Source organism: Triticum dicoccoides, chromosome 3A, assembly GCF_002162155.2.
Source record: "Triticum dicoccoides isolate Atlit2015 ecotype Zavitan chromosome 3A, WEW_v2.0, whole genome shotgun sequence".
Lineage (NCBI taxonomy): Eukaryota > Viridiplantae > Streptophyta > Magnoliopsida > Poales > Poaceae > Triticum > Triticum dicoccoides.
In genome coordinates, this window is record NC_041384.1 from 751,662,779 (window position 1) to 751,669,408 (window position 6,630).

The window sequence follows — 6,630 nt, forward strand, 5'->3', positions numbered from 1 at the left end:
CACACACACACACACACACACACACACACACACACACAAACACGCACACATTGCCAAAACGCTGCTATGTTCATGTTTCGGTCACCTCCCGACAACGACTACTCGTCCGGATCCATGTCAGGCTGCTGGTTGTCGACTGTTGGGTGCATGTCTGCTGGGTGCACGTCTAGTAGGAGTCCAAATGTGGATGTTCCTTTGCCTAGGAGCCATCCACTTGTCCGTTTTCATAGATGCCTTCATTGTGGATAATGTTCATCATCGCCTCATCATCCTCCATTTTCGTGCTTGGATGAGGCATTGCGGTGAACAATGGCCGGGCACCGACTTTGCGGCTACCAGACCAGATGAATGTTCCACAACGAACATCCATGACCGAATAAGCCCGGATGAGTCCGACTCGGCGACATAGTCAGTATTGAGGTCGACGGTGAACAAGACTCGATGTCCTAAGGATGCTGAGTGCTGCACAAATTGTTGCGTGTCAGTCGGACCAAGGTGATGGGAGGCGTAGTAGTAGGGTGGCTTCAACTGGGACGACCATGCTGTCGATTGCCCAGGCTGCACCAGAGTGGCGGCGCGCCGGATGAGTTCCGTCATGGATGGGTGCCGATGCACCTCCCGCTTTCTCATCGCCTTGTTGTGTCGGGCGTTTCTTTCCGCGGACATGACCTTGCGAACGACCACCACACTCTGGTTATCTGGCTCTGTCGGGATAACGATCATGTCCTTGGGTCCTCCTGCGGCGCCTCGAACGTGAAGGTAGAACGCGCATGAACAGTCCGAGGCGGTGACAATCGGGGCGGAGGCAGTGGGAAAGGGTAGACTTTGGCGTCGAAACAATGATGAAAATGTCCAAATGCGCAGGCTTCAGTTGTGGTTTTTGGGTGGGCCGGGCGTGACAAAATCCGACCTGACAGAGGTCCGGACGCCCCCAAACCTCTTATATATTTGGTTCCGATTATAAGATTTCAGACATCCGGACCGGTCCAAACAAATTTGATGACCCGTGCTGGATGACCAAAAAAAATGTTCGGACAACCCGATTCAAACATTTAAGGATGATTAGGTGATCTGCGTTTGGAATTGCCCTGAGCTAATACACTCTGAATGTTTATTCGTTCGAAACATGGAAACAGAAAATTATTGGCCATGTGGACGGCTAATGATTCAAGTACAAAATTAGCTGGTTTGCCCGAGTGGTTAAGGGGGAAGACTTAAGATCTTCTGCAGTCAAGTTGCGCGTGGGTTCGAACCCCACAGCCAGCACTCTCAATCTTGTTTCTCTTTTTTTTTTACGTGTATAGATATTAAATTAAAGGAAGATTGTCTATACTAGCACGTTATCATTTTTTTCTCTATTATAATTAGAGATTGTCCTCATTAGTTGATGTTTCTTTGCCAGTGATCCCAACTAATTTATTTATCATGAGAAGCAAACAGACCACGTTATCATACAATTATGAACGGGATAAGTCTCACTTCATCAAGCAACCATGTAAGAAAAAACACCCACCACCACATGCAACCGTGCATGAGTTTTTTTTTTCATTCTATGTTATCCGCTTATATTTAAACAATATTTTATAGTTATACACAATCAAAATTTTCAGGGGACGGAGCAGCGGGATAACATGCGTGAAAATAGGCTTCCCCACGGGAAGTGGCGAAGAATTCGCGCCACAGTAGCGTTTTTGGATTTGGGTGGCGCGTGCCATATATGTTCCTTATTTCTCTCTGGGCTGCGGACTGACAGGGATAGGAATTTTTCTGTGTGTTCTCTACGGGCCGATAGGAAAAATATTAGCCCACAGAAAAATTTCAGTTTCTGGTAGTGAAATATAATAAGTCATATGTAAATTGAATTTTGTTTCACGTGTTATTAATCTAAATATTTATATTTCACACAATCAAATCTTATTGAAATACTATCGCAACCGAATTCCCAAGTACCTGTGTATTTATTTTCAGATATTTTTAATAATTAATATTTTGACTTTCAGTTTTTTTTAAATTCTGGTCCCAGGAGGCAAAAATCTTCTCTCACAAGCATGCGTGTTTTTAGCAGTCGTACATACTTTTTTTCTCTGATTGAAACAATACTCAGGGAAACATAAGAAGGTCATAGCTAGAGACATTTATCAAGCCAAATATGCACCCAAGTGAATCGCCGCCGGGATCAAGGGTCGAAGAGAAGGATTTTATGGGAACCCCAACTCCTCGTGTCCGAATCAAACTCGTCGCCTATGACTGGACCAAGCTCTAAATACCAATTGTCGGGTTCTAACTACATTAAAACTTAGAGATTTTGGAGGCCAATGGCAATAAAATTATGAAAATTTAGATACATCTAAGGGTCAGCCAGAAATGGCGGCTAAGCTTTCCTCAATACAGGCAGAGTGAGCTTAAAGCTAGGCTCTAGATCTGTGGATTTATAGATTTACTTTTTTATTATGAATTAAATGTATTTTTTTTCCCATCGAGCTCTAGATCTGGGATCCTTAGTCAGTAGGCAAGACCTTTTTAAAGTCCCTTAACGCAGGACCTCTTCTAAACGCTATAGCGTGCTATTAAAACCATGATTATAATCTAATTATACAATCTAACTTCTTTCAATTATCAACATACATAGGTAGTCTTTCTAGTATACAGAGCATATTATATTCCACTGGTAATCAACCAGTTTCCTTGAGCATGCAAAGGCTCAAAAAAGGCCCGAGTACACCTATGGTTTACTAGTAAAACGCCCATGCGTTGCTACGGGCTATACTGTATATAAATGAATCAGACAAATTATTGATATTGAAGCTTATTTCTCTCTCATACACCAACCTCAAGGTCGACGGCAGGTTCCTGCGATCTAGTGTAGCAACATAAAAACTCCATCCCATGACACACTCTTATGTTTTCCTGTCGGACCCTCTCCTTCCGCTCGGTTTTCGTCGTAGTGAGACATTTCTCGCTGGAGCCCTCTCCTTTAAAACGGGATGACGCCCACCTCACCTTCGCCATCGCGGCCTCTCTCCTTCACATCATACTTCCCCACGGAGGGATTGCATTTAGACGTCGAAAAAATTCGATGGCGAGGGAGTCATGGAGGAGGGGTAGAGAACGAACCGGTGAAGACCAAAAAACCTGCATACAATGTTCGCTCCGCCTGGGTCATAGAGGAGTCCCCCTGGTAGAGGAGTTTGGGGAGAAGAGGATGGCGACGTGAGGACACGTCAGGAGGATCGCAAGGAAGGCACGCTGGTAGAGGAGATCAGGGAGAAGAGGACGGCAGCGCGAGGACGTCGGGATTATCGCGAGGAGGGCAGGCGATGGAAGGATTGCGTTCACATACACGTTAATGGGCCAGCCCAATGCTGTGATGTGATGATGTCAAAGGTGGGCGAAAGATAGGAGTGGTGGGATGAGGTGGAGTGAGGCGAGACTACCAACTAAGACATTAGTAGTAGAGATTACTGAGAGTTGGTATAACATACATAATCCTTATGGAAAATGTTAGGCTGAATCTTTGAGTAAGTGAATCTATCTTGTAAACTCCATTGTAGACCATGCATACACATTATTCTCCAGAAGAACTGGTGCAGATTATTTGAAGGAGCTTGATATCCCGTAGACCATAGTCCTAGTCTATCCAATAGCCAAAAAAAGATATAGCTTGGAATGAAATAGATAATTAAATGGAAAAGAGAAGAACTGAAATGACGTAGAACTTCCAGTAGGGTCACATTTCATTACTCAGATTAACCAAAAGTTTTAGAACCGAGTTCTTGGAGCTCTTTGTCTTTGAGGTCATCATTCTTTATAATCTAAAACGTGAACATTTGGTTGGTAAAGAACATTACGTGTTAAATATGACATGTTATAGCAAGCCTAATATCAGGACCACCTCTCATGGGCACAATCAACTCCCTAAAGCCTCTTTTTTTATCAGATGCATAATGCACATCACTTACTGAGAAAGATTTTAGCCTCTTCAACATAACAATCGGCATCCCTTGTCAAAGCTCACACCAAAATAACTGCACATGTAATCATTCTACCCTTTGATTAATAGACTGAAAATAAGTACACAAAAGATAGGAGCTACTCACATTCAAACTTCTGCCACAAGCTCGTTGATGGTCATGCCCCTTCAACATTTTCACACATAGTGCGTCAAAAAAATAATATTCCTCCAACCAGCCATACAGAATGCCTCAAATTGGCATGATAAAACAAATCCAGATTGCATTGTTCATTGAAGTGATAAAAAATGAAAACATCTCAAACCAATATGTATGTAGAACCTAAAATTATATCTTATGTATCAAAACGACTATACAACCTTCCAAAAAGCGAAGGAGGACCATACATAATACAATACTCCTTTCCAGCACTTTACGTCGCCCGCCTCCCAATGCATCCCTGGTCATCTCCATGGCCTACAGGAGGCGCTTCACCTACAACAGAATTTCGAGATAGGAATCCCTTCTTCACCTACAGCAAAATTTTGAGATCCCAACACTATCAGGCTAATACAAAGATCCATGAGAAGTGTGAACGCACCAACGTCTCCGGGTATGCATGGACCGTACGGGTAACTGATTTGGGAAACGTAGGCGGCGATGCTGGCATGGCCGACGGCACATGATGCATCTATAGTGAGACCGGCGGCGACCAGCAGCACCGTGGCGGCCCAATTCGATAAGCCCGGCGGTCGAGTACCTGGAAGGCTAGTAGCCCACGCCCACGACGTTGGCAAAGTAGCTCGGGATGGCAGCGGCGAATTGCTGGGTCACCCGTGTCAGTGACCTCGAGGCGTCGTTGGCGCGAAGGGGAGCATGTTTCCACTGTCGCAAATATCCCATGCAACATCAATGGTCGACAACATCGGTCTCTCTTGATGGACCGGATCTTCCCTGTCGCGGTATTCGGGGGAGAGGGGGTAGGCAGTGCCAAACAGTGGAGGGAGAGACTTGACCTGGCAGGTTCTTGAGCGGTTTGACAGTTCTTTTTTTTTCAAGGATAGTTGAATGCCCTTGCGTTGCTATGGGACATTCAAGATATATATATTGATCAATAACCAGAAGGTTATTAATTCTACTTCACAAACTTCGACAATGCATGCACATTTTAATTTTCGATCAAAAAACAAAGGTAACAAACTCCTATAACAGTGGATAAAATACAAGAAATCAGTCTAACTGAAAATACCACGTCTACCTTAGAACGTCTATAATATCAATTAAGAAGTCTTCTACAAAACTTACTAATAGGTGGAAAAGGGGCAGCTAGTATCTCTCCAACAAACAAAGTCATACCATACAAAATAGATTGCCTGCAGTCAATAAAACAGTAGTAGGGCATCTGAAGAAAAAATACATAGGGAAAATGGAACATGTCGTTTCTAAGATTACATTAATCCTGTCAATGTTAACCACAATACTGAAGATAGGCCATAATGGCCACATGACCATCTGTACTGTACTGATAACGGAACTGCGTGTCTTCATTGCTATCACTATAGATTAACATATTTAATTGTTTCAGCACAAAGGTTCCATAATGTCAGGGTAAATTCAAGAATCTTCACACGCACTTAATAGACCATGTAATAGCATGTTGAAAAGTACGCAGGAAAAGCATGGTTCCGAGATACTTAAGTCTTGAGGTCAGTCCAGTCTTACCACGAAAATGAAAAGACCATATGATATCTCGTGCAGCTCCCTATTCATCAGTAGAGAATCCTTCGATTTATTTACATGAAGATTCTTATTGGGCATGGCTGCATCAATCCGGTATATATATCTGGATGATTGATTCCACACATGTGGAGCAGATATTGGAGATTATTAAGATTCTAGCTTATTCCAAACTTTATTTATTTTTATCCCAGTTCTAGACTTCTAATGTCTGTGAAAGAAGAAAATCTTGACCGGAACACAAAATGGCAACAATAAGAAAAAGTTATCACCGGAGCAATGCAGTTAAGAGTTCCGGATACCTTTTAGAAAGAAGTGACATATATTAGCATATTTTATCAGAACAATTCAATCTGCAAATTAGCAAACATGGACATTCCAGTGCATAGTAGTACAAAAAAAGGTGAAAAACAAGTGAACTGTGACACAATGTAACAGCTGAATCAACAAGGACATGTTAGAATGTGAACATATTGGAGATGAGAATTCCATTGACCTCTTGTTGGACTCTTCAAATCAGATCACTGATGATGCTTCCAGCATCGATGCTTCCCCACGACAAGGCATCTTTCTGGCTATTGTAGCTCTGGAGGATTATGCCATCAGTAGATAATCTACCAGGACCTAAGGCTTCTCCATCCGGCCACGGCTGCAGCCGCGTCCACATCGCCATGGATGCTCCGCCATATCCGCCTGGACGAGCGCAGGCTCTTCATCACCAACCTCTTGTTTAGCCACGATGCCACGGTGGCCACCAGGCGGCTTGAAGCCACAAACAACATGCTTCAGCACACATCGCGATGTTGGGGGCCACACCCGACAGCGACACCATGCAACGCGTCATGGCGGCATTCATGGAGGCGTTGGCGCGATGCTAGCTCCAGGCATGGGCTGGCCTGCGCGGGGCACTGCTCCTACCCCATGCGGCGCCCACGCCACCATC

At 43.9% G+C, this 6,630-nt stretch overlaps 1 non-coding gene across 1 annotated transcript; it reads left to right on the forward strand.

Moving 5' to 3' along the window:
- The first annotated feature begins 1,182 nt into the window (after nt 1–1,182).
- Nucleotides 1,183–1,266, forward strand: TRNAL-UAA. Its single transcript has one exon. It is a non-coding gene; the product is annotated as a tRNA-Leu (tRNA).
- Nucleotides 1,267–6,630: the final 5,364 nt, after the last annotated feature.